Source organism: Balaenoptera borealis (assembly GCF_965194805.1).
Source record: "Balaenoptera borealis genome assembly, chromosome: 17".
Taxonomy (NCBI): Eukaryota; Metazoa; Chordata; class Mammalia; order Artiodactyla; family Balaenopteridae; genus Balaenoptera; species Balaenoptera borealis.
The window spans coordinates 7,873,682-7,900,068 of record NC_138876.1 but is presented as its reverse complement, the minus strand read 5'-3'; the positions used below and the strand labels follow the sequence as shown (position 1 = coordinate 7,900,068).

The 26,387-nt window shown below is 50.4% G+C and overlaps 1 protein-coding gene across 3 annotated transcripts in view; it reads right to left on the bottom strand.

Moving 5' to 3' along the window:
• Positions 1-26,387, bottom strand: part of ST3GAL1 (ST3 beta-galactoside alpha-2,3-sialyltransferase 1) — an 84,661-nt gene that overhangs the window by 36,078 nt on the left and 22,196 nt on the right. Inside the window, exons 2-3 of one of the 3 annotated variants that reach the window (XM_082364001.1) lie at positions 15,127-15,228; positions 5,241-5,295 (exon numbers count right to left, since the gene is read on the bottom strand). The exons of 1 other annotated variant lie outside the window; for it this stretch is intronic. The gene's annotated coding sequence lies outside the window, so the exon portion shown is untranslated. The remainder of the gene's footprint in view (positions 1-5,240; positions 5,296-15,126; positions 15,229-26,387) is intronic. One more of the 3 variants, XM_082364000.1, reaches the window with a different exon arrangement.

Genomic DNA, 26,387 nt, shown 5'->3' with positions numbered 1-26,387 from the left:
TTTGCCCATTTGGACCTCCTCCTTCCCTTTAGTGTGTGCTGTGCATCTGCATCCAGATCTCCTTAGAAGATAACATTCCTCCTTAATCTCACAGAGGGTCACAATTCCTTAGGAGATAACCTTTCCTCTTAATCTGGTAAGGGGTCACGATGACCCATGACCCATTACTTGCTTTGGACGTGTAGATCTGGATTGTGTAAACTGCCCATAATACGTCATTTGATGTCCAACCCTTTGTCTCAAAAACTTGTATAACTGTGCTCTGACCTTTAATGGGAGGAATAGTCCTCAGAGCTTTCTGAAAGACTGTCTCCTGGGTTATAATCCTCAGGTTAGCTCGAATAAGATTTTCCATTTCTTTCTTAGATGGACTATTGATTAGTTTTTTTCATCCATAGGAACAAGATCTGAAGAGGGGCTGCCCCAGCTGTTTTCTCTGGCTCTATTCTTTTGCCCTCTGGGAACCTGACCCTTTTCACCTTCACATCCTTCCCTCTCCCAGTGAATGACCAACATCTTTATCAAGGAACATACTGGCAGGTGAATTCTACATGGGTGTCTGCGTGTGTGCTGTGAACTAGAGCTGCACATCAAACAGTTTCCATCTCAGTAAAGAAAACGAATAATCTGAAACCTAGAAGGCTGAATTATTAGAATGAGTTTGCGTCCTCATATTAATGCAAATAATAAGTACATGGTCTTCAGATTCAACTTATGTTCATGAGGCCTCCACAATACGCCCAGATGCTAATTTCCTTCCTATTTTATGGGCAGATAAGCAGGCTTAGGGAATAAGTGCCTTCTGATAAGCCATGACCTGGAATTGGTCCCAAGAACCTTTACTCCCTTTTGTTTCCTGAGCTCAGCCTCTGAAAGCACTGACTGAGCTAAACTCATCCCTAAAATTTAGAAGAATTTACCCTGAGCTCAGGCTCCAGGCATGAAAGGAGTGGGGTCTCTCCCACCTTACACCAGTCTCTCATCTCTGACCCAGGACTCTCCTGTCTTCTGCCAGCATCCCTGAAACACTAATAAGCTAGCTTATTAGCTTGTTAGTGGAATAAAATCAAACCCCAGACCTTACACCCATGCTTTTCTACTTTCCATATCTTAAAGTATTTTGTTATCAACCAAACGTCCTTGTTGATGGAGTGGCTTTCTGTCTCCTGTCCCCTCCCAGCTGGTGAATTTCACGTCTCCAGCATCACCTTCCCCCGAATTTCCCTGGTTCCCTCTCTTCCCCTTTTCCCCAGAATTCATACGAGACTGGGATGTATTGGATGGAACGGACCAGAAGAAAATTTGATTTGATTAAAGCAAAGAGAGACATTAGCTTTAGTTAGTAATCACAGAACGTGTTTCGCCAATGAATTTGGAGCAGACATTGTGGAAAACAGAAAACGTAGAGAAGTGAAAGTTTCTGAACATTTATATTTTTGTGACTTTGAGAGCGAGCTCAGTCATGGAGTCTCTAGAGTTTGACCAAATGTAGAAAACGGTCAGGTTGAGCCTGAACTGCCCTTGAGAGCACAGACTGTGTCTTATTTAGTTCTGTGTCTCTGGTGCTGTGTCCTTGGCCCTGGCCCCTCATGGGGACCTGTTAATGGGCAGATGGACAGGTGGATAGCCCAATGATGCCGATGGGCTTGCTGGTCGACCACCAGGCTCCCTGCTCCTTGGGGAGGAAGCAGGGAGGGCTGACCCTCATGGTACATGAGCTTTCTGACCCTTTCTCATGGGAAACTTTCAAGGAACTCACGGTAACCAGGCAGAACTGCTTTCTGATTATTATTTTTCCAGTTGAATGAGATTAAGTTCACGGAAGACTTAATAAGTCCTTTTGGGCCCTGAGGAAAGATACATATTCCTTTGCTCCCGGAAATGAGTTTCTGGCTCTGCAGACCCAGGTCTCAGATCAGGGGGAGGTGAGGACTATTTGAAGCCCTTACATGAATGCCTGAGGCAGGACGGCCAAGGTCGTGCCCCCTTCATTGGGCCCCTCCCTGCTGAGAGCCCCATGTCTACAGAATCAAAGGGAAGCTGCTGAAACTCTCTGTCCCTGGGCCTGACTGCTGCCTGCTTTCAGGCAGAGGCTTGTGGCATTTCAGGATCGCAGAGGGTCGTAGGGAGCATCACACATTTCTGCTTTTTTTTTTTTTTCCAGGTGCAGAAACTAAGGCTCCGGGGCAGGGAGGGGAGAAGACGTGACTTGTCCAAGGTTGTAAACGAGAATGTGGTGGCAGCAAGATTCGAAGCTGGGGTCCCTCACTCCCAAAGCACATCCCTTCTGGCACACCTGGCCCATGAGCTGCTCCAGCGAGAGCTAGACAAGCATCAGTACCAACACAGATGCAGAGCAAACGGAGCCCCAGATGGGACGGGCCTGCCTGAGATCACAGCCTGCTAATGGCCATGCCCCCGTCCCCACCCCAGGCTCTGTGGGCTTCAGCCCCCTCTCCTGCGCTCAGCTTGAGGTCAGCAGTACAGCTCCAACCTACTTTCTTGCTCTGTTTCTGTGATTTTGGAATCCAGATTCCTGCCCTGCTTGGAAGCATGGGCCTGAAATAGTACATTACAGTGCACGGAAAACCCCCAGTCTTGGTTTAAACACACATTTTGAGAATAAATGCAAAGCAAGAATGTGAAACTATTTCAAATGTCACCCAAGAGTGAACTGTGCAAAGAGGATGAAGGAATGAGACAAGCGGTTTCCTGTTAGAGATACACCTTGTCTCTGCCCCGTTCAGTTCTGTTTGATTTTTCTTGCTATGCAACTGCTACTCCCTGCCACATCCCTAGACACTTGGAGGTGACAGACGGAGGGAACAATGGAGATGGTTAGGAACTGTGTTGCTGGAAGGTGGGGAGGCAAGCACATAGAGAATCAGAATCCAAGGGTGCAAAGGTACAATAAGCACATGCCCTGCCCCAGGGCCTTTGCACGTGCCCCTCCTTCTACCTAGAACGTGTTCTTAAGGTGGAACCCACAGGGCTTGCTCCTTCACTGCATTCATTCTTCTGCCCAGCTGCCCTCCTAGGAGAGGCCTTCCCTGATCACCCCAAGACAGTCTCGCTGTCACTATCCCTTTGCTCAGCTGCATTTTCCTTCATAGCCTTAATCAGAAAAATGACACTCCATTGTATGCTGAATTCCTTCTTTGTCTGTCTCCTCCCCACCAGGAGGGCAGGAACTTCACCTGTGTCCCTCACTGCTGTGTTCCCCCCTGCTGAGAACAGCGTTAGGGTCTCAACAAATATGTATGGACTGACGGCAGAGTGAAAAGTGCTCCAAGCTCAGGGAGCAGAGGTTCATTCTGGTGTGGGCACAGTGAAGATGAGGGAACTTGGTCATTTCCGGGCCTCAGTGTCCTCATATGGTGAATGGGATGATTCCAATGACAACCTCAACCAGCCTGGACCATGAACGGCCAGCCACAGTACCCTGCTCAGAGCAGGTGCCCTCCGAACTCTGGACCTTGCGTCTCGAGGTTTCCTCTCCTAGCTGAGCTCTGCTTGTCCCCGCCCGAGCAGATCAGCCATCCTCAGGGAGAGGAAGTCAGGGCCCAGCCTACAGATTTCCTTTGGCTTTTGCAAAAACAGCGAAACCAAAAATACTACAAAACGACACTGTGTATCTGCACAGGGCTCAGAGCTGTGGCCACAGGTGTGAGTCCTGCCTGCTGGGCTCCTCTGCGGCAGGAACAGGATGTAGAGCACATAGCTCGTAAGCAGGCATCTGGCCCCGCTGTGGGGTCCACGGGTCTAGTTCCCGAGATCCTGGAGCCTCCGTCTGACCTCCCTGGAACAGCAGGATGGCCTCTGTCGGCCATGGGAGGCTCATTCCTGAACCCACGTGTGCATCTGGCTCTGGGTTTGTCCTGAGCAGGGTATGCATGGAGGATGGGTTGGTTTTTATCAAATGCCACCCCCTTCTCAGCCCTCTGCCCCCATGGCTCTTCCCTGTCAACCAGGAATCTGCGTGAGCATCATCAAGGCTCACCCATGCCCCAGCTGGGAAACCACAGCCGAGGGTCAGCCTTGGCTGCACTTGGTCCATAACCCACTGTACAGATGGGCAAACTGAGGCCCCGTGAAGAGGAGGGCCTTGGCAGAGTCCACACAGTGTGATGTGGCGGAACCAGACCTAGAACCAGCTTTCCAGACTCCTGGACAAGGACAATGGCCGTTAGATTGTGGTTTTCATGTTTTCTTTAAACTGAATCTCACCCAGGCAGAAAGTAGCTACTGAAACTCAGCTTTTCCGGTTGATGCAAGGGCGGGGACCCCTGGCCCAGCTGCTGGGCCTCCTCACCACCCCTAAGGGGGTTTTAAAACCAAAGCCCTTAATAAACCACACCCACTGTCCACTCTAGTAGCCTGTGAATGACACACCCACTTCCACCCCAACTCCAGGGTTTTCTTTGAGGACTTTGGAGACCAAATCAGGTAGTTTTTTTGTGGTCATGTTACTAAATGGGGCTTGTTCATTCTCAAAGGTTTTTCAAAAATGAGTTCTAGGAAATCTTCTGAAAAGGAAGAGAGTAGGTTTCAAGGATGAGAAAGAAGAGATGGAAGAAAGGGGATGTAAGACGCAGCAGGACCAGGAGAAAGTGGATATGGTCAGAGCCACAGTGAGGATGCAGGAGAGAGGCTGGCGGAGAGCGTTAGCACCCAGCGGGTGCCTATCCGGATGTGGGGTGGAGGTGCTGGGGTCCTCCAGGCTGGACCCACCTCCACGCCTGCCCTGCCTTCCTTCCCACCACGAAGTCAAGGGTCCTGCTTTTGGAATCACAAAGAAAGATCCATTCACCTTCAAAATAGTCTATAGATACAGTCTGTGCATAGAGTATCTGCTCTTTATAACGGGGTTATAAAGCATTTCTTACTTGCATGTGTTGGCTACTTGCTGATGCATTTGAATGTGGCAAAAAGGGGAAACAGTTAACCAAGACTTTTCTTATGATTAGACACACATCCCTATCCCTGAACATTTCACGGCTGCGTGAGATTAGAAAGGACTGCCTTCTAAACACCCTGTAGGTACGGAGAGCCTACTGTGTTCTGGATGCTGTAGAAGGCATCGGAAGAAATATGATAATAACCAAGTCACAGGCCTCCCACGCTTGGGTGGAGGAGGACGGTCGTTTCAGCATGGTTTAAAGCACAGAAAACAAGGCGATTAAGAGTACAGATTCTGCTGTCAAAGAGAGCTGGGTTCAAATCCCAGCTCTGCAACTTACCAGCTGTGTGACCTCTGGGGAGTTCCTTAACCTCTCTGAGCCTCAGTTTCTGCATCTGAAAAATATAAGAAAATACTCAGTCTTAAGGAGAGGGAGTGAGGATCTAAAGAGAGTGCCTGCCTCCTACTCAGCTCGGACACAGAGTAAATATTGACTGCTGATGAGAAGAGGCATGCCGCGGTGTGGGGAGGGAACAGCAGTCACATACAGAGCCCTGCGGGGAGTCAGGAGACCTGAATGTGGAGGCTTTCTGTTCCGAACTGTAAATGAAAGCTCCGTGCTGCCTGATCACCATGACCGCTTCCTGCTCTAGACAGAAGACAGAGGAGGGCGTATTCTGATCCTGAGACCGCTGTGCGCACAACACTGAGCTAAGATTCTTCACATGTGGTCTAACCTCCCAGCCTCTGATAGGACAGAGGAGGAAACTGAAGGCTCATCAGGCGGAGCCCAGTGGGGTCAGAGGGGGGTTGGAAACCTGTCGAGTCGAAGCCCTTCTCTACCCAGAGGACAGAGGACAGACATGAGCAGGTGGCACCTGCAACTGAATTCGTGGCAAGTCCCAGATCACATGTGGGGTGGGGGGTGGGGGGTCTGACTCAGGAATATTCTAACTGGCAGCAAACAGCTGAGAGTTTTGCATTTGCGAAGGGAGAGAGAACTTGAATCTGAGAATTAGGAGGTGTCATTGCTACTTTAGCACTTTTTCCTAAATGTGGAGTAGGGGAAGGGCCCTCCCTAAACAACAAGGGCGACATGCTACGGTATTATTACTATTAATAAGCCTGCGGGCTTGCAGCTGCTTCAGCCACGTGCTGTCTTAGCGCTTGTCCCCTGTGAGGTGTGCAAAATGCCTTTGCTCCCGGGGGTGGCGATGAAAACAACTTTCTGAATGGTCAAGACCTCCGGGTCCCCTTTCTCTCCCCCTCATCTGAGCACACCCGCGACCATGGACCTGAGCTGGCTGACCTCTGCCCGTCAATAATGGATGACCTGTGGACATTAGTATCACATAGCACCCACCCCGGCCAGCAGGAGGGAGTCGCTGCCCAGGATGGGCCCAACTTGCCTCTGACTCTCCATGGAAACAACAGGAAAGAAGGATTCTTTTTTTGTTTTTTTATTGAAGTATATCTGATTTACAATGTTGTGTTAGTTTCAGGTGTACAGCACAGTGATTCAGTTATATATACATATTCTTTTTCAGATTCTTTTCCCTTACAGGTTATTACAAAATACTGAGTATAGTCCCCTGTGCTATATAGTAGGTCCTTGTTGGATATCTATTTTATATATATTAGTGTATATATGTTAATCCCAAACTCCTAATTTATCCCTCCCCCCTTCCCTTTTGGTAACCATAAGTTTGCTTTCTAGGTCTGTGGGTGTATTTCTGTTTTGCAAATAAGTTCATTTGTATCTTTTTTTTTTTAGATTCCACATGTAAGTGATATCATATGATATCTGTCTTTCTCTTTCTGACTTACTTCACTTAGTATGATGATAATCTCTAAGTCCATCCATGTTGCTGCAAATGACATTATTTCATTCTTTTTCGTGGCTGAGTAATATTCCACTGTGTGTGTGTGTGTGTGTGTGTGTGTGTGTGTGTGCACGTGTGTGTGTGTGTGTGTAAAAATAACATATAAAAATAACATCTTCTTTATCCATTCATCTGTCGATGGACATTTAGGTTGCTTCCGTGTCTTGGCTATTGTCAGTAGTGCTGCTATGAACTTTGGGGTGCATGTAACTTTTCAAATTACAATTTTCTCTGGATATACATCCAGAAAGGAGGAATTTTTAAAAATCATCAAAAGTTTAATTAAAAGTAATCACTTTCCAGAACAAGCAGCACATATTGCTTGTACCCCTTCTCCCACCACATGCAGGGAGCTATGGGAGACACAGTCCATAATTAATGTCAGGTGAGCCTCAAGGCCATATATGCAGTGGCAAGGGGCACGGGCTGTGAAGCCAGACTGCCAGCTCCGTCACTGCTGGCTGTGCCTCCTTCAATGAGTTACTGACCCTCAGTTTCCTCATCTGTAAACTAGGAATATTGAGACTGCCTACCTCCTATTGTTGCTGAGAAGATTAAGAAGGTCAATGTATATAAAGTGACATGGAGAAAGTGCTCTCTAAGGACCAACCTATCATCATCATCACCATGATGTCGTCATCACCATATCATCATCATGATTATATCATCATCATCATGATCCCATCACCATCATCATCACCATCATCACCATCATCATCACCATCATCACCATCATCATCATCATCATTACCATCATCACCATCATCATCACCATCATCACCATCATCATCACCATCATCACCATCATCATCATCACCATCATCATCATCATCACCATCATCATCATCATCCCATCACCATCATCATCCCATCATCATCATCATCATCATCCGATCATCATCATCATCATCATCATCATCCCATCACCATCATCATCACCATCATCATCATCATCATCATCTCATCATCATCGTCTGCTCTTGGCCAGGTGCTGCACATCACATGAGAAGTGTCACTGCTCCCATTTCCCAGATGAGGAAACTGAGACTGAGATAGGTAGCACACACTGAATTATTCATCATGCCAATAATTAATTAGCAATGAGCTGGGAGGAGGCCCAGAACTTTCACATGGTACTCTCTTCTCCATGACACTGCTGGCCTGAGCACATCAGGCAGAGGGCTTGGAAAGGCCAGCTGTCCCCATGTCCTTTAACCTTTTCATCCCCAGGCAATAGCGCCATCTGCTAAATAAACATCCTCAGACACAGCCCTTCCTAAGCAAGGCCGGAAGTGGGAAAGGTAACATGAATGAGGAAAGAGAAACGAACACAGGGTTTTTGAGTGTTGCCATGGAACCCCAAGAGGTCATTCCAAGCTTGTGGTTCTGTGTCAGAAACTTCCCCGGACCCAAAGCAGCGAGAATACGTTCTCCTGATGCCCATTCATGCCCAGCCCTGTCACATTATGGTGCTTTGCTGGTGGGGGACAGTATCTGTGAGAGGGAGTTTAGAGAATTATGGCCACCTTGGAGTTTATAACAACATCGTCATAAAAAAGGATCTCTCTGAGTCTACCCTGGCTCTGAACATTGCCTCACGACCTTGGTATAAGCACAAAGGCCACGAGAAATCTGCTGAGATTTTGCAGACAAACCCTCTCTGTCTAATGTGATGGATCCTGGTTGGCCTGAGACCATCACTTGTCCACACAGCAGGCTCACAACACAGCCAGGAGCACAGCCCAGGGCCTCCTAACCCTGGGTGGCTCCTGTCAACTGCCTCTGGCTTCACCATAGGATCCCAAAAATATGTTTTCTGAGCACCTAGTGTGTGCCAGGAATTGGGACAGAGGCCAAGGATATAAAGATAAATGGAATGAGAGATCATCTACACAGGGGAACACCCAAAATGTAGGACAAACTACCACCAAGTACTCGCAACAACCTTGCACCTATTCAGTGCTCCCAAGCCAGACGCCCTAAGTGCCTGGCCCATCACATTCACAACAGCCCTACAGAATAAGGCACTAAGTGGTATCTCCCCACCAAATACATATGCTAAAGCCCTGACCTCCAATGTGACTGCATTTGGAGACGGGGCCTTTAGAGAGGGAATTAAGGTTAAGTGAGGTCATAAAGGTGGGGCCCTAATCTGATAGGACTGCTGTCCTTATAAGACGTGCACACACAGAAGGAAGGCTGTGTGAGAACACCATGAGAAGGTGGCCAGGAAGAGAGGCCTCGCCAGAAACCAACCCTGGCAGCACCCTGATCTTGGACTTTGAGCCTCCAAAACTTGAAAAAAAAAATACATTTCTGTCATCTAAGCCATCCGGTTTGTGATACTCTGTTACGGCAGCCCTTGGAGGCTAATACAGGGCTATAATTGTCATCCCCATTTTGCAGATGAGGAAGCTGAGGCACAAGGAGGTGATGGACCATACTGAAGGCCACACAACTACTAAGAGGTACAGCCAGGAGTCAGACCCACGCATCCGGCTGCAGAGCCCAATGGTTTACGGCCCATTGCATTATGCAAACATTGTTCCCCTCTCTTTGCCCCCAACCCCTCACCGTAGGGGACTCTAAGTCCCTGCTCCACCGACGCTGGGTCTGGCCATGTCCCTTGCTTTGGCCAATAGAGTGTGAGCAGACGTGCTCTGTGTGCCACCCTAAGCAGAAGGTTTAAATTTGATTGTGTGGCTCGCTCAGTTCTGGTGTGAGCACAGCGTGGCCTAGATGGCGACTACCTTCAGCCTGGGCCTCTGACCGAGAAAACTCAAGGAACATGGCTGGGCCGCAGTCACCCTGCCGTTGATCACAGTCTGCCTGTGATGGGAACAGGAAATAAGCATGTGTTGTACGTCACTGAGATTCGGGGACTCTTTGTTACACAGCACCATACACGGTTCCTTTTGCAATTATCCAGGCTCCTTCCAACAAACATTCCATTTGGAAGACAGGCAGAGGGAGGCCTCTTCTCTGCCCACCCAAGCTCATGGAGGCAGTGCGGGAGGGGAAAGATCACAGGCTTTGGTCTAGAAGACATGGCTGGGGTTCTGACACTGTCCCTCTCGAGCTGTGAGGCCCTGGGCAAGTATTTTATCTCAAGAGCCGTGGCTTTCACCTTGCAGATACTGGCATTGTAAGCCCCACCTCGTGGGGTTGGTGGGAGAGGTAAAGGAGATAATACACTTAAAGCTTCTAGAACAGTCCCTGGCACATAGTAGGTACACTGAGAAAGGAAAATCCATTACTTTCTTCTCTGGGCTGGCCTAGAGGACAGGCAGGAAACCTGAGTGGCCTGGAGGGGTAGGGGTTGGTAACCAGGAGCTGCTGGCCTTTCCTCGGGTAGCAGATTACTCCCAGTGACCCTCGGAGACACCTCACCTGGAAAGGCAGGTCTCAGGTTTGAATTCCCTCGGCTGAGCTCAGGCTACGTGGAAGGGGCCGCCAGGTCCCTGGAGAGGGGCCGCTCTTGGCGCCCGTCCAGAGAGCCTTTTCTGAGCCGCTAACACTCCTCAGCTGTTGTGTCTCTTGGCTGCTAGCAGTTGCCCCTTCCTCCAGAGGACTGCCCTGGCCAGACAGGAGCTGCCTCGCCCAGGAGGTGACCACCTCTGGCCCCTGCCACCCTGGGCTGCCCCCAGACTATGACTGAGGGAATCGGGGCTGCACGAAGCTGACCCCCCCCCTTTGCCTCCACGTGGAACCAGCCCTGTGGTGGGTGCCCTGTATGGTCCGGGGTCCCGTGGGGTCAGGCTGAAGGTTGGCTCCAGCCGAGACACCTCCTTACCCAGCCTCTCTCTTCCCCCTGCCCTGTCCAGCCTCCCTCACCGCCTTCTAGAATCCACAGGCACCAAATCCCTGCCTCGGGCTCTGCTGGGAGGGAACTGGGCCCCCTGCCTGAGGCTGGTCTGAGCAGTGACCGTCAGGAAGAGAAAGCCTCAAAGTGAAGTGCTGGCTCTCAAGTTGAGAGAGCTTCTTCCAGAGTAGGGAGGCTCCCCGCCAACCGTCTGGTCCAAACTCTTGGCTTTATACCAAGCAGCAGAAGCCATCGGTCACTTAGCAAAGACTGACTGGGGCCCAGAATGTGCTGGGCTCTGTTCTGGATGCTGGTGACACCACGGTGAACAAGGAAACAGCCTTCTCCTCTGGAAGCTTAGGCATCAAATCAAACAGAGATCACGGGAAACACTTAAGCAGCAAAGTCGAGGGGGCGGCGTGACAGTGGATGACAAGGAAGGTGCCACTGGGGTAAACTCCAAGCTGAGCTCCTGAATGAGTCGGCTGTGCAAAGGCAGGGGCGAGGAGACCAGAGTTCAGGCGGAGGGGAGAGTCCATGCAAGATCGTAAGGTAGAAACGAGCTATGCATATTCAGCCCAAAGGCCAGTGCGGTGCAAGCACACTGAGCTAAGGGATAATTTTACAGGATGGGGTCAGAGAGGGAAGCAGGGCCTGATCATGTGGCCCCGGGAGGGCAGTGGCTTGGCACCCAGCAAATTAGCAAAGGCAAGAGACTCTTCACGACCCCCTTCCTAGTCACCCCCACTGGGTGAGCTCTGTCCTTGGAAACCAGCGGCACACCAGTCCCACTGGGGTTTCCAGGCCAAGCCTGTCTCTCACGTCGAATATTTCAAAACCAGAGATTAAGGCTCATGAGTAAACCAATTAGTGGCCTTTGGAACATCACCTCCACTTTCCAAAGTGTTTCTCTGGGCTTTCTTGTGAAGGCGCCCGGCAGACACGAGACCGATAAATATTTCATCGTCCTTCATTTCATGTCACATCAAATGAAGGGGCGGCGGAAGGCATGGGGAGGACCTGCTGGAGAGATGAGTCAGGGCAGAGCATGGGCTTTTGGAGGGGGGGCAGCTGCAGGTCCTGCTGCTTGCTTGCCGGGCGACCTGCAGCCAGTGCTGAAAGCATCTGGGGCCTCAGGGTCCTCTTCTGGAAAATGGGAGTGCTAGGAACCGTGAGAGAGCGGACTGAAGGCAGCTCACGTGCTGGGCACACGCTGAGGACAGGTGACCGGTCCTCAGACCACTGACAGAGTCACGTGACTGGACTCAGGTCCTCCTCTGCCCAGGGCGCCCACCTCAGCTGGGAGCAGCGTGGGGACACGGGGCAAAGTCCATCATGGGGAAAGGACAGGGCACGGAGTAGAAATCTGAGGACGCCTGTCTCCAGTGCATCCTACCTGAGCCCTCACACTGTGTGATTCACGCAAATAACCGCTGACCTTTTCAAACAGGATTTTAAGTGATAAACGGAAGTGCTTGTTGCCACAGCAGATAGAGGGCAAAGAAAGGAAAACCTTGTCATTTCCCTCTTTACATCGCCAGCCTTATTATCCGAGGCCTGAATTAAATCCTTTTGATATACTTGTACATTTTGGCAGTAAATACTCATCTCAGGGGTTTTAAAAGATCGACAAACAACATTTTGAAAATTCTCATCAAGCCGAAGCTCGCTAAGGACGGAAAAGCAAGGTTATCTGGGCTTGGAACGTTCATTAACAGTGTGTGGGGAAGTAGATACGCATGAAATCTGCAGTCCCTGTGCAAGATTAACATATGGAATTGTTCTGGAGCGTGTAATAACACAGAAGGGTGACTGTCTTTAATGAGCACCTACTATCTGCCCGGCACTTTACATACAATAGAACATTCACTAACTACTTGGATGTGCACTGTTTCAAATACTTTATGTGGATAGAGCCATTCAATCTTCCAAACAGCCTAGTATTAGGTACCTTATTGTCACCCCATATTTAGGCTAGCACAGAGAGGTGAAGTCACTCATCCAAAGTCACACAGCAAGTAGATGGTAGAGTCAGTACCAGAATCCAGATTGCGGGGCTCCGGAGCTGACGCCAACAGTGACAAACTATCCTAAGGTATCTCCCCTCCTCTTAGCTACAGACCTTGACAGTGACATATCATTTCCATTCTTAAGGAAAGTCCATCAGGTTGCAGAAGGAGAAGGGCTTTTCCCAGGTCACAGGCCAGATATGAGTCAACTCAGGCACAGTCCAGGTCCCAAGCCTCATTTCTGCAGTGTGTCCCGAGGCTAACCAAGACAGGGGTGGGTGGGAAGTGAGCTGGGAGGAAAGGAAGACAAAGCCATTGGCCTCTTCAAATTCAGAGAACCAAATGCATCTCCCTATTTGCCCTTTGCCAAACCAGTTTGGGTTTTCAAATGAATAATTAAGATTCTTAACAGGAAATCTGTACCTTAGGCACAGCACTGGGTATGAGGACATCTTCGAAATAGGACCAGAAGAAAAGGGTGGAGGAGGCTCCTTTCACTTGGTATAAAAGTCGCACGTGATTCTTTAAGATCAGGCTGACAACCCAGTCCATGGAAGGGTCCAGACTGGGGGGAAGGGACTGGTGGCTTCTGTGGAAGTAGGGGGTCCTCACTTGGGGTCCTATTGCCAAGGACTGGCTGGTGGACTGGACAGGTCTCTCAGGACATGACAGGCCCAGTAACCCCTGAGAACACAGTTTTCAAGGTCAGGGAGAAGCACAGAACGAGGACAGCATTGTCCCCACTTCAGCCACCCCTGCTCGGATGTCCCACCAGGCCCCCAGGCTCTGGCTTTGCCTCTGCCTGCATCAGTGCCCCGCCCACTTCTCCTACTGGGGACCTAAGACTGACCAAGATGCAGGTCGATGCCAGCACGTCCAGGATGCCTCACCCAGAACCACCCGTTTATACCACTTTTGAATACTTTTTTCTTGGTTTTTTTGCTTGTTTTGTTTTTGCATTTTATCTTGGAATGGAGAAGGTCCATGCTTAGTGTGAAACTCCATATTTACATCAAGGAAAAGGCTGAACACACAAGAAATGTAAACTTCTCTAAGGCAAGGGTTGGTAAACTACAGCCTGCAGCCTGGCCACCTGCTTTTATAAATAAAGTTTTATTGGAACACCATTGTGCACATTCATTTCCGTATTGTCGGTGGCTGCTTTTGTGCTCCAAGGGCAGAGAGTTGAGTAGTTGTAACAGAGACTGTATGGCTCTCAAAGCCTAAAATGTTTACTACCTGTCCTTTTATATAAAAAGGTGACTTTTTTTTTGATCCCTGACCTATGGGACCAAATGCCTTGAACTAATTTTTTTTTTTTTTTAAAGGGGAAAGGACATAAAAGGCAAATCAACACAAAAGGAAGGCAGGTGACCCATCAACTATCAAGAACATTTCAACTTCACTACTCACCGAAGTCATTCAAACAGCAAAGAGACGTCATTTCTTACATATCAGAATCTCAAGGATGCCCATCAGAATCTCAAGGATGCCCATCAGAATCTCAAGGATGCCCATCAGAATCTCAAGGATGCCGACCCCTGACCCCTGGTTCCCTCTGTGCATGACCCCTCCTGCCCTGCACAGCACACTCCCAGGCAACCCACAGTTGACTCACTGTGGTTTCGGGCTCACAGCCACGCTCAGAGTGGACCCGCGCTGCACGCACTGGCCCAGCATCACCCTGGGAGCATGACACACCGAGTGGATGCGCCCTCCGTGCTGTGGGAGAGGAATGAATGGGCGGGATCAGGAGGAGTAAGAGCCACCTGGTCGCTCACTGCTGCCCAGTGTCCTTCTGGTGAGTCCCTCTCCTCCTCCGCGTGCCCTCCATGGGATGGTAAATACCACAACATGAGCACAGGGGTCCCTGGAGACTCCTCAGACGTCTGCATTCTCGGGCAGTGAGATTCGCTCCTGGGGCCCCGACCTCTGAGCACATGAGCGAGGCTGGAAGGAATTGGGGGGGGCAAGGTTCTGAATTCCTGGGGCACTAGGTGGAGACGTGGGGTCCAGACATCACATGGGTTTGCCTGCTAAGACCCTGCCTTTCTAGTCCAGGGCTCAGGGCCTTCTCTTCAATCCTGCGGCTCGCCCACAGTTTCATAGAGAGAGGGAGGCCACGCTGCTCATTTCCACACTGGCCGCTCCGCCAATCCGAAGCCCTACTGGCAAAATCCATCCCCCCTCACTGTCCAGCCAACCCTACTCACACCTCACAGCCTGGAAGACCTACCCTCCCCCTTCCTTGATGTTTCTTGGGGTGATCCAGCCTCCTCCTCCCCACCGTCCCCTTCATTTTCTGGACCTCTCGTTCCCCCACCCACAGTCCTGGCCTCGCTAGAAGGGCCTGTCTCAGAGGGTGAGTTCCTTGCCACCATCTTGGGGGAGAGCACCTATCATGAAAGGCCAGGCAGCTCGCCCTCCCTCCAGAGACCCACACCCACTCCTGGCGTCCTCAGCCACCTCTCTCTGCTTCACCCTCACATGTGCTCCCCTGCCCTCTCTGTTCCCATCCTGCTAACCTCATACCTGTGCTTGAACGCTCCAGGTTCATTCTGCCTCAGGGCCTTTGCCCTTGCTGACCGTACTGACTCCTTCTCCTCCTTCCTTTCCCAGCTCAAACGCCACCCTCTGGGGAGAAGGAATAGAAGGGCAAAAGTAGTTCACGTTTCTCTAGCCTTTTCGTTGGCAATTTAGATCCATCCACTTGATTACACTCTCATAATAGCTCTGTGATAGCGGCAGGGCCACAATGATGAACACGGGCAGCCCAGTGTCAGAGCTGGGACATCATGAACTGGACGGCTATTCACTCTCAACTCCAAGCTCAGGTTCATTTCCCTAAGCCATGTGTCTGACCACAAATGAGATGAGACATCCCCCCACTCCGCCTGAGACTTCACAGGCAGACTCTAAGGATGCCAGTTCAAGGGCAATCAGACTCCAGGCATTCAGTCCAAGAGACCCTTTACAAAGAGGCCAGAGCTGATCTCTGCACCCTCACAGCTGAAAGTGTTAGTTCAGCAAATGCACAAACAGCTCTCCTGCCAGCAGGAGCGCCCTGGCATTCCTGCCCCACTGCGTGCCAACCGTTTCCTGCCAAATGACAAGTCAGAATTTGCCCTGTGCCACACTCGTGGTCAGGCTTTTACCGAAACCATTCCAGGGTTGTTTTTGGCAACAAGGTCGCTGGACAACCCCATGGAGGAGGGCCCAGAAGCCCGGCCCTACCCCAGACTCTGCCATTACCAGCTGTGTGACTTAGAGCTGGTCCCTTTCCTTCCCTGGGCTTCAGTTCCTGCCTTGGAAAAAGGTGGGGTTAGGAGCCCACTGGGATGTTGGACTATGCTTTACGTCCCTCAGGGTCACTACCTCCCCAGAAACCTCTGGCAAGCTCCCAAATTCTGAACCTCAGTTTCCCAATCAGTCAAATGTTGTACTAAATCAGAAGATACGGCAACTGCTGCTTTACAAACCGATTCTGTCTGTGCCATACAGCCATTGACAAAACTTTGAATTAGCTATAATTTTCAAAAATCAGAAAGCTTTACATAAAATTCTGGATCTCAAGCTTCTTTTGATAAAGAAGGGGAAGGCTTCCCTGGTGGCGCAGTGGTTGAGAATCTGCCTGCCAATGCAGGGGACACGGGTTCGAGCCCTGGTCTGGGAAGATCCCACATGCCGCGGAGCGACTAGGCCCGTGAGCCACAATTGCTGAGCCTGCGCGTCTGGAGCCTGTGCTCCGCAACAAGAGAGGCCGTGATAGTGAGAAGCCCGTGCACCACGAAGAAGAGTGGCCCCCACTTGCCGCAGCTGGAGAAAGCCCTCGCACAGAAACGAAGACCCAACGCAGCCATAAATAAATAAATAAATAAATATTTAAAAAAAAAAAAAAAGAAGGGGAAGATCCAGGAACCCTGGGCTCACATTCCCCAATCCCCATGGCTGAGCAGCAGCCGTCTCCTTTGGTCAGAACCTGGTCGATTTTCCAGTTTGCTGCAGGCCCCACTCTTCCCTATTGTCTTACTAGGTCTCTTTATCTGTTCATATCACCCACCTGGTCCCTATGAACCGGGGGGACTATGACTCCTGGCCTGGAGGTCCTAAAGGTCTCCGCTGCTCCTGCTTTCTGTGACTTTCCTGCTATTATTCATGCACACTAGCGCTACCCTGCCATCCCCTGGGGTAGAGAGTGGAGGGCCGCCCAGCTTGAGGCTGAGACCTCCAGGGCTTCCTCCCACTGCCTGGCTGAAGGGAGAGGCCCTGCCCCTGCCAGGATTCCGATCCCCTGGTCAGCGGAAAGATGATAGCCTCCGGAACGCACCTGCCAGCCATCAGGCCATGGGGAGCTCCCTGCGGCCACTGCGGCCTCCTATAATTACCTGCAGTGTGTAATAAAGCCCCGTTTAGAAACCTTAGGAAGGACCCCACAAGGAGAACTGCTTCCTGGGTAATTTCCTGATCACAGAATTTCAGGGTTGGAAGGGACTTTAAAAAAGCATCTAGACCCATCATCTGATGCTTAAATCTCCTCCAGAGAGGCTGACAAGATTCATTCCAGGTCTTACTATTTGCCCGGCACCGTCAGGAGCTGAAAATATAAAAAAGCAGCAAATGCAGCCTCAACTGCGAGTCCTCCCAGGCTGTGGAGGCCAGTCTGGCAAATAGACGATGAGGATGCAGGATGGCACAGGCTTTCACACCCAACAGCTACCAGGAACTCGGCCGCACTATTTGTCAAACACTCCGCATAAATAATCTCAGCTACTTCTCAAGAAAACTCTCCCAGGAGGTGCTATTCTTTTTTTATTTCCTCAACTTTTTGTATTATTCACAATATAACTACAACATGCACCACACATTAACATTTTCTCCATCACGTTCTGAAGCCTAGACAATCAACAAAACAAAAATCAAACTATGATTCGCGTAGGTTTGTCAGTTTCCATATGAAAATATTCCCATTATGGCCGATTTCAAGCTACAGGGAATTGGGAAGAGATATACAGTAGGCAATGTTATATAGCGCTTACACAGACAGTAAAACAGACCTAAGTAACCCAGTAGTATAGATATCACTCATATGTACTAAAGCAGTGACAAAGTGATGAATTTCAAGTATTTATTCAGGAGGTGGTATCCTTAACCTCTCGTTTGCAGGTGAGGAGTCCGAGGCTCAGAGAGGTTAAGGCCCTTGGTCAAGGTTGCACAGCCTATAGGTGTTGGAGCAGGCTTTGATCCCAGCGATTTGAGACTCCAGAACTGGGTTTGTAAACACAACCTTAGTCTGTTATTCTGAAGGGCAGCCTGGGGAGCAGAAAGAAGAGACTGGCGAGCAGAGCCCGCTGAGGGGACGAAAGTCTGTCCTGAATCCTGAAGGACACGCAGGAGACAGAGTAAGCCCGAGGTGGATGAAGGGCCAGGCTGAGGGCTGGGCCGGTGCAGAGGTCTGGGGCCTCATTAGTAATCAGAGAAATGCCAATAAAAACAGGATGAGACATCGCTTGACACCTATTAGCTTGGCAAAAATCATCAGGCACTGCAATGCCAACTGTCAGCGGGTGGCCGCAGACGTGGGAACTCGTGCCCTGCTGATAGGAAGGTGGACTCGGCAGCCGTCCTAGGACACCACCAGTCAGTACCGGGGCAGGTTACCATAGGCATCCTCTATGCCCCAGCAATTCCACTCCCACCTATCCAAAGTGTTAAGGAATCTATCAAACAAATTTTGGAATGTTCTTATGTATGTTAAAGGAAGATAAATTCTGGTTCACAAAGAATTTTTAAAAACATGCGGAAATGTTTCTGTTGTAAGGCCAAGGAGGCAGGAGGCGGGAAATATATGCGCTGAGAACAGAGTCACCTTGTAGGGTAACCCGGGAAGTGTCCAGGATTACATGCCAGGCATATTCAATTCAATAAATCAATGTGCTCAGGTCCTGTTATCTCTGACAATCATGTTCTGGGGAGCTTTGATCTGATCTTTACACTTTCCCCCATTCATTCATTCATCCACTCATTAGTTCAATACATATTTACTGAACACCTGTTAAATGTCAGGTCATGTGTCAGGAGGGAACAAAATAGATGGAGGGAGCTTAAGTTCTAGGCGCAAGAGAGAATAGACAAAGAAGTAAATGCATTAACAGGTCAGATGTCCAGAGACCAGTGATGGAGAATAAAGGACGGGGCACGGGCAGAGAGTGCAGGGAGTGGGAGTGGGCACACGCAGCTGGACGGTTTTGTGGATACTCTGCAGCGAACCCCGTCTCGCTAGAGGCAGCCTCCTATGCCAGCAGCACCAAAGCTTCTGCGTCCTGCCACGCCTGCTCTCCTAGGGCTCCTAGTCGTACCAGCTTCAGGTGAAACTTCATTTAGCTCCTGAGGACTCGAGCTGCTTCGAAGTCATCGAGAAGAGACACTGAGTCTGGTCCGTCTGGTATCTTTCCTTTGAGTCAGAACACATGGTTTCAGATCCTTTTTCAGCAGAAGCATGAGCCCCCTGCAGCAGAGGCACTGCCCCTGCCAGCTGTGTTCACCACCGTCTCCAACAAGAGGACATTCATGTTCGGCATCAAAAGCCTCAACAAGTACTCAGCTTCCACCCTGGAGTCCCCTTCTAGGGATCTATTCCCGGAAATGGCTCAACGTGTGGACAGAGTTTTGTGCCCAAAGAGGTTTATCATCGTGTTATTTTTTTTCTTCCAGTCTTACTGAGATGGAATTGACATACAGCACTGTGTAAGTGTAAGGTGCACAGCCATGGTTTGACTTGCATCCATCATGAAATGATGATAAGTTTAGTGAACATCCTCTCATGCAGATACAAAAGTAAAGAAATAGAAAACATTTTGTGATGAGAACTCAGGATTTAGTCTCTTAACAATTTTTATATATAACATACAGCAGTGTTAATTATATTTACCGTGTTGTATGTTACATCCCTAGTACTTATTTATGTTATAACCGGAAGTTTGTACCTTTTGACCACCTACATCCAATTCTCCCTCCCTCACCTTCCCCTCTGGTAACCACAAATCTCATCTCTTTTTTATGGGTTTGTTTGTATGTTTGATTATTTTTGAACTGTAATTGACCTACGGCACTATGCTAGTTCCTGGTGCACAACCTAGCGATTTTTTTCCATATATTTCAAAATGATCACCACGATAAGTCTAGTTATGATATGTCACCACGCAAAGATATCGTTACTGACTATATTCCCCACACTGTATATTTCATACCTGTGACTCATTTATTTTGCAGCTGGAAGTTTGTACCTCTTACTCTCCCTCACCTATTTCTTTCCTCCCTTCCCCTCCTTCTCCTCTGGCAACCACCTGTTCGGTCTCTGTATCTATAACTCTGTTTCTGTTTTGCTATATTTGTTTGTTTGTTTTGTTTTTTAGATTCCACATATAAGTGAAATCATACAGTATTTGTCTTTCTCTGTCTGACTCATTTCACTTAAATAATACCCTCTAGGTCCACCCACATTATTGTAAATGGCAAGATTTCATTCTTTTGTTATGGCCGAGTAATATTCCATTGTATATATCTATATACCACATCTTCTTTATCCATCATCATGTTATTTTTTTTTTTTAATAAAAATCCCATGAGGCTACTTTTTTTTTTTTTTTTAAAGATTTATTGATTGATTGATTGATTACTATGTTGGGTCTTCGTTTCTGTGCTAGGGCTTCCTGTAGTTGCGGCAAGCGGGGGCTACTCTTCATCGCAGTGCACGGGCCTCTCACTATTGTGGCCTCTTTTTGTTGCGGAGCACAGGCTCCAGACGCGCAGGCTCAGTAGTTGTGGCTCACGGGCCTAGTTGCTCCGTGGCATGTGGGATCTTCCCAGACCAGGGCTCGAACCCGTGTCCCCTGCATTAGCAGGCAGATTCTCAACCACTGCGCCACCAGGGAAGCCCCCATCATGTTATTTTTAATAGCAAAATGCCACAGAGCTCCAACATGCTCCACCGTAAGGAAATTACTAAAGTGCATCATGGTACGAGCGAATATCTGTTGTACCATGGAAAAGTCTGCATCTTTAATAATGCTCATGAAGAATTTAAACAGGAGAAAACATCTGTTATACTGTTAAATTGTTAAAAGACAAAGGAAACAGTATCAGAATCAGAATGACAGTTTTAACAATAGAGGAACCGAAAAACATACAGTGAAAGGAAATTCTCAGAAATGCTAAGATAGGTACTTTCTGGGAGAAGTGGTTCTGTAAGATTTTTTATCTTCACACTTTTCTCTCTTTTCAGGATTTTCTTCAGTGATCACGGCTACTTTTATGACCGTGAAATAAAACTACCAACAGTCCCCAACCCTAAAAAATGGTGGCACTTTCAAAACGTTCTCCAGCCACCCAACGCTCGGCTCCAGGACCCTGACCTAGCAATCTCCCAAGGCTATATTTAATGAGAAAGCCTCCTAGGATTTGGGATTTCATTTCCAGAAGCTCAGATGCAAAGAAGAGAAGGAAAAATAGAAAGCAATATAGGATGTCAGCAAGGCTGTGTCAGAATGCAGACCCAGCCAGGGTGGACCTGGCTCCCAGGAAAGAGGGCTTGGGAACACTGTCCCTGGATTCTGAGGCTCCCTAGGGCCCCACCCAGCCCCCATTCCCCTCTTCAACCCCAGCTAAAAGCCTGTGGGGACTGCGTCACTTTCACCCAGGAGCGCAGAGAGGTCCTTCCTTGCCTTTCAAAGCACCATCCCTGGCTCAATATGGGCGAAGCTCCTTGTACTATCCTTGTGGGAATGTATTACAGTGTCATGTATTATACGCCACAGCAGAAGGTCTGAGGCTCAGAGAGGTCAACCGACTTGCCCGAGGGCACACAGCTGGTAAGAGACAGAGCAAGGCATGGGACTCAGGCTTCTGCTCTGACCCCCGGAGGACTTTACCCCACACCACAGCTGGCCCAGGAGCCCAGCAATGGCATCTGGAAGCCTGGGTTCAACTCCCAGCAGAGTCGCTCAGCCTCTGTGGGAGTCTTGCTAGTTAACCCCTAGGAGCCCAGGTTCCATCCATGAACGGGAGGCAAACCTAATACTGACCCTAGGGGTCAAATGTTAAGCCGCTGGTACCCTGTAAGCACATAATCAATACTATTATTGTTGTTGTTTGTCACTTTTGTCCTCCCTGGAGTGAGGTCCCTCTCCGGCCTCCTGGTGTGCCCCAGCGCACTGCCCCCCTCCTTCCACCCTCCCAGGCTGAGGAAAGGGCCTCCCCAGCTCCATCCACAGACCAGCGTGGAGAACGTGCTGGGCAAACGAGCAATGGAGTAAAGAGACCGGGACAGAATCACAAGAGGAGGGTCAGCTCTGCTGAGACATTTGCGGAGCATTTCCAAACTCTGCTTTTTGGCTTCATGCGGCTGCTTCCTGGCCAACTGTGCTCAATTCGTGTCTAATTCCAAACAGATGGGTCTGTGCCCCGCCCTCACCCTGCTCAGTCTCTCCCCACCTCCTCCACGGGCCTCCCGCCTCCGGACCAGACCAGAGGGGTGCTGCCCGGCCTCCGGGGTGGGGGGGAGTGGGGCGCAGCCCTTCCTGGGGGTGTTGCTCAGTCCTCCGAACACCACAGGGGCGGAGACTGAGAGGTCCAGGCCCACATAAGCCAAAGGACAGACAGGCCCGCCCTGCCCCTGTGCGCGCCTCTGTCACGGCGCATGTCACACGCCTGTGCGCAGCTGTTGCTCCCTCCACGCTGAGAGGCAGGAAAGCCTAGCGGTTAAGCACACAGACTCTGGGGCCAAGTGGCCTGAGTCTGAATCTGGCTCTGCCAAATCTTTGCTGGGCACCCCTGGGCAAGTCTCTTAACCTCTCTGTGCCTTTTCCTCCTTTCTCTGTAAAGCAGGAATTGTGATGTTAAAACTAGCACCTACCTCAGCGGGGCCCTGCAAGGATGGATCGGGAGTTTATGTAAAGACTGAGAAGAGTCATGCCATAGACGGAGACCAGCCATGTTTCCCGCTCTGTGTCAAATGCACAGTCAACTCTCATGGGATTCCCAGGAATTCCCTAAGGTCTGCACTGGGGTCAGTGCTCTTCCAGGGTAATATTTATGACCGGTAAAAAAAATATATATCTGTTTTTAATGAAGGTTGAGCAAGTTATTATCACCCTTAATTTTCAGATGAAAATCTGAAACACAGAGAGGTTAAGAACTTGTCCAAGGTCACCCAGCCTGTAAGTGGTAGAACCAGGACACAAACCCAGGCAGTGTTCCCAGGACAGAGCTTTAACCACCAGGCAACACTGTCGCCTCCAGCTGACGTCACCGTTTTGCAGGTAAGTGGACCCTGCCACTTCCTTTAGTTCTCCCAAAGGTAGCCTTGCATTGGAAGGCAGGCCTGGACCCTAGGCAGCCTGCATTTTGACAAGCTCCTAAGCTGAAGATTCTCCCACCTTTGCAGACCTGACAACTCCCCAGCCCTGGGCACCAGAGACCCTCACCTTCTGCCGTTCCCTCTTCCATCACTCATTTCCCAGCCAGCATCCAGGGTCTGGGTTCCTACAGATTGTTCTAGATCAAGAGGAAGGAAGCTAGAAAGAGTTGATGAAGACTTCAAGGCTCCCCAAGCATTCAGAGCCAGCAAATCCATGCAGAGGCTTCAATAAAGGGTTGTCTAATCACCGTTTGCTTCAACCAGCTAATATCTTTCTTTTCATCCAGACATCTGTCTCCATAGAAAAAAGGCATCCACCGAGGGGCCAGGGGCCTAATTGCTGCGGGTTCCTGAGATACAATTACACGTCAGAGAGAAACAGAGCGAATACTGGGACTTTCGGGCAACAGAGAAACCACTGTAAAACCCTGCAATTACAGGGCAAAAACAAAAAAGTGAGCTGCCACGGCCCATGGGGTAGAAATAGCCCAGCATGGTTTCCTGGATTTGCAATACTGCCCAAGATGAGGTCAGGGCGTCCACTCACAAGAGGAATCATGGGACGAAGTTCTGCAGCTGAGTGCAATGGGAGGGGTGCTTGCAGTTCCCTGGTGCAGAAGGGGTGAGGGAGCTGCAGGGAGCGAATGAGGAAGGGGGGACTGGAGGCCATACTTGCTGCAGGCTGAGGGCTCTGTGATGGCTGGACACTCAGATACATCAGTGTACTTGGTTCTCAGAACAACTCAGCCAAGTGGGGCCTGTAGCCCCAGTTGCCAGATGAGAAACCAGAGAGGGTCAGAGATTTGCCCCAGCCCATCACAGTACTGATTCTTGAGCCCAGACCTGGCTGATTCCAGGCCCAGAAACCCATCCATGTTAACGAAGGTGTGCGTCTGTATTGCCACCTCCTGGAGAAGGGGCTGCTTTTTAACAAAGGGTAAGGTGAGAGGCTATATTACTCTGAGTGGGAGGAGAGAGCTCGCCTCTGTTTTTCTGCAGGTCCCAGGCCAAAGGAGGGGTTTGGGCTTGTGGATAAAAAACACTGGATTGGAAACCGAAACCGTGCTTCAAATCTTGCCTCTACTACCAATGCTGTGTGATCTTGGGCAGATTACTTCAGTTCTCTGTGCAACGGTGTCCCAGCTGGAGAAAGGGGGTTGGGGTGGTGGGCGAGTCTGATCCACTCTGGTTCCCTCAAGTTCTCTGTCCTTCCTACTGTCTGTCAGCTTGGCATAGAGGTTATGAGCTAAGGCTCTGTGGCAGATTGCTGGGTTCAAATCCCAGCTTCGCCCCCATGTGGTGTAACCCCTGTGACACATCAGGATCATAACATCCCCAGCATAGGCGGTTATGACAATTAAATAACGTGTGTGAATCGTACTTGGCGCATACAAGGCGCTGCCTAAGTGCATGTCGGGACTCAAGCCAAGGCCACGCAGAGCCAGGGACCATCCCAATGCAGGAAGGGAACAGCTTGCCTCCAGATGGGTCTCGCACCTCAATGCCTCCTTTTCAGGGACTAACAGCAGACAGGAAGTTCCAGGTGCCCCCAGCCCGCTCTCAGCTCTGTGGTTAAGGCCGGGTGGCTTAGAAGTCTGTGGGCTATGGCCAGGAAGGAGGCATTCCTAGGATGTCGGGAGTCTGGAGGGCTGAGCTGAATCCTCCCAGGGCCACCTCGAGCAGATGGCACCCATCCTCACCCCATTAAAATCAGTGCAGAAACGGTGCACCTGGAGGAGGGGATTTGCTTTCCTGCCCAGGGGCCCCAGAGCCCACGGCCAGCCCCTCCTCAGCATTTGGTGCTGGCAGGGAAGAAGCAGGGTCCAGCCCGGATTGCTAGTCTCAGGACCTGCAGGAATGGCATTCCCTCACTCACTGACTGGTCCCACGTCCCGGCGGCCAGCCCTGTGTCAGGCACGTGCCAGTCCCTGAGGGTGCGATGCTGAGTGCAAACACTCTCTGCTCAGGGAGAGCCCCTGCCCAGCGACGGGGACCCAAGGCATTAGCAAACAAATGCATACGTGTGCTACTCAAGCTGTTTTCCTCTACAGCCAAGGCTAAGACCAGGATTCAGCGAATGACCACCCGTGGGCCCAATCTGGCCGGCCGCCTGTTTGGGCAAATGCAGTTTTCTTGGAACACAACGACGCCTGTTCATTTATGTATTGCCTGTGGCTGCTTTTGCGCTGCCATGGGAGATCTGAGCAGACACAACACAGACGATCTGGCCCACAAAAACGCAAATATTTACTATCTCCGGCCGTTTACAGAAAGAGTTCACTGCCTCTGTTCTAGACCGCAAGGGCTCTGACGGCAGGGCCACGTGAATCCTTCTGGCACATCAGAGCCTCTTCGTCCATTGTGGGGAGATGAAAACAGCCACCAAGATGGGGAGGGGCCGGCGCTAAAGGGGAGGGGTCAACGGGGACAGTTTCCCGAGGAGGTGGCCCTTTCGTTGAGTTAGTAATGGCCGGCAGGTGACCTGCTGGGTGGAGAAATAGGGCAAGGGCACTCCTGGAAGAGGGATGGCCTTGCAAGGACGCATGGGCACTGTAGGTACTGAGCTGGTAGATGGGCGCATGCGGGGTAACGGTGTGCAAATGCACCGCACAGCCCGGCGTTGAAGGCTTTGGGGGCAAACCCTGTAGCGGTGGGTACTCATCCCCAGCTCTCTCCAGCCGCAGCGAAGATGACACACACAGAGTTCAGACTGCCGTTCCTTGCCTTGTGGAATTTAGCATCTAGTGGGGGAATGTGACCGGCAAATGCCAGGCAGAATGTGCTGAGTGCCTGGGAGGGGCACGAGAGAATTTGAGTGGGTTCTGATGAAGGACAGAGGTCAGTCCGCTTGGGGACAAGATGAAAAGGGTCCTACAGGAGAGCTGGAATTTGAGAAAGGCCCTCGGGTCTCTTACAGGTTGGGGGTGGTGCTCCTGAACAAGGGTTAGAGGTCATGAAACCCAGGACCCGCTGCCACCCACTTGGCAGATAGAAAATTGAAAGACCCAGCTAATGGGTCTTAACCTGGCAGGCAGATTAATTTCCGTCTGAGGTTGGGGACGCGAGGCTAGGGGCCAACCGTGGGCTGTCACGGGAGACCGGAGGAGGGGCTCCAGGCCCAGGCAGGGGTTCGGGGCTGGTTTCCCAGAGGAGGGGAACCTGAATAATTGGAGGAGCATAGGGAATTAGCCACAGGAAGTCACTGAAGTCCATCCAGACACACAGGGTCACCCTTGGAGACAAGTGTCACCCAAAGGCCAAGGCGGCCCCTACGATCGGCCCTCCCCTTTCCCCCCTGACCATCTACCGGCCCCTCACTCACTCTGCCAGTCGGATTCTCCAGGCACACTCCTCCCAGTCTAGGGCTTGGCCACGGCTG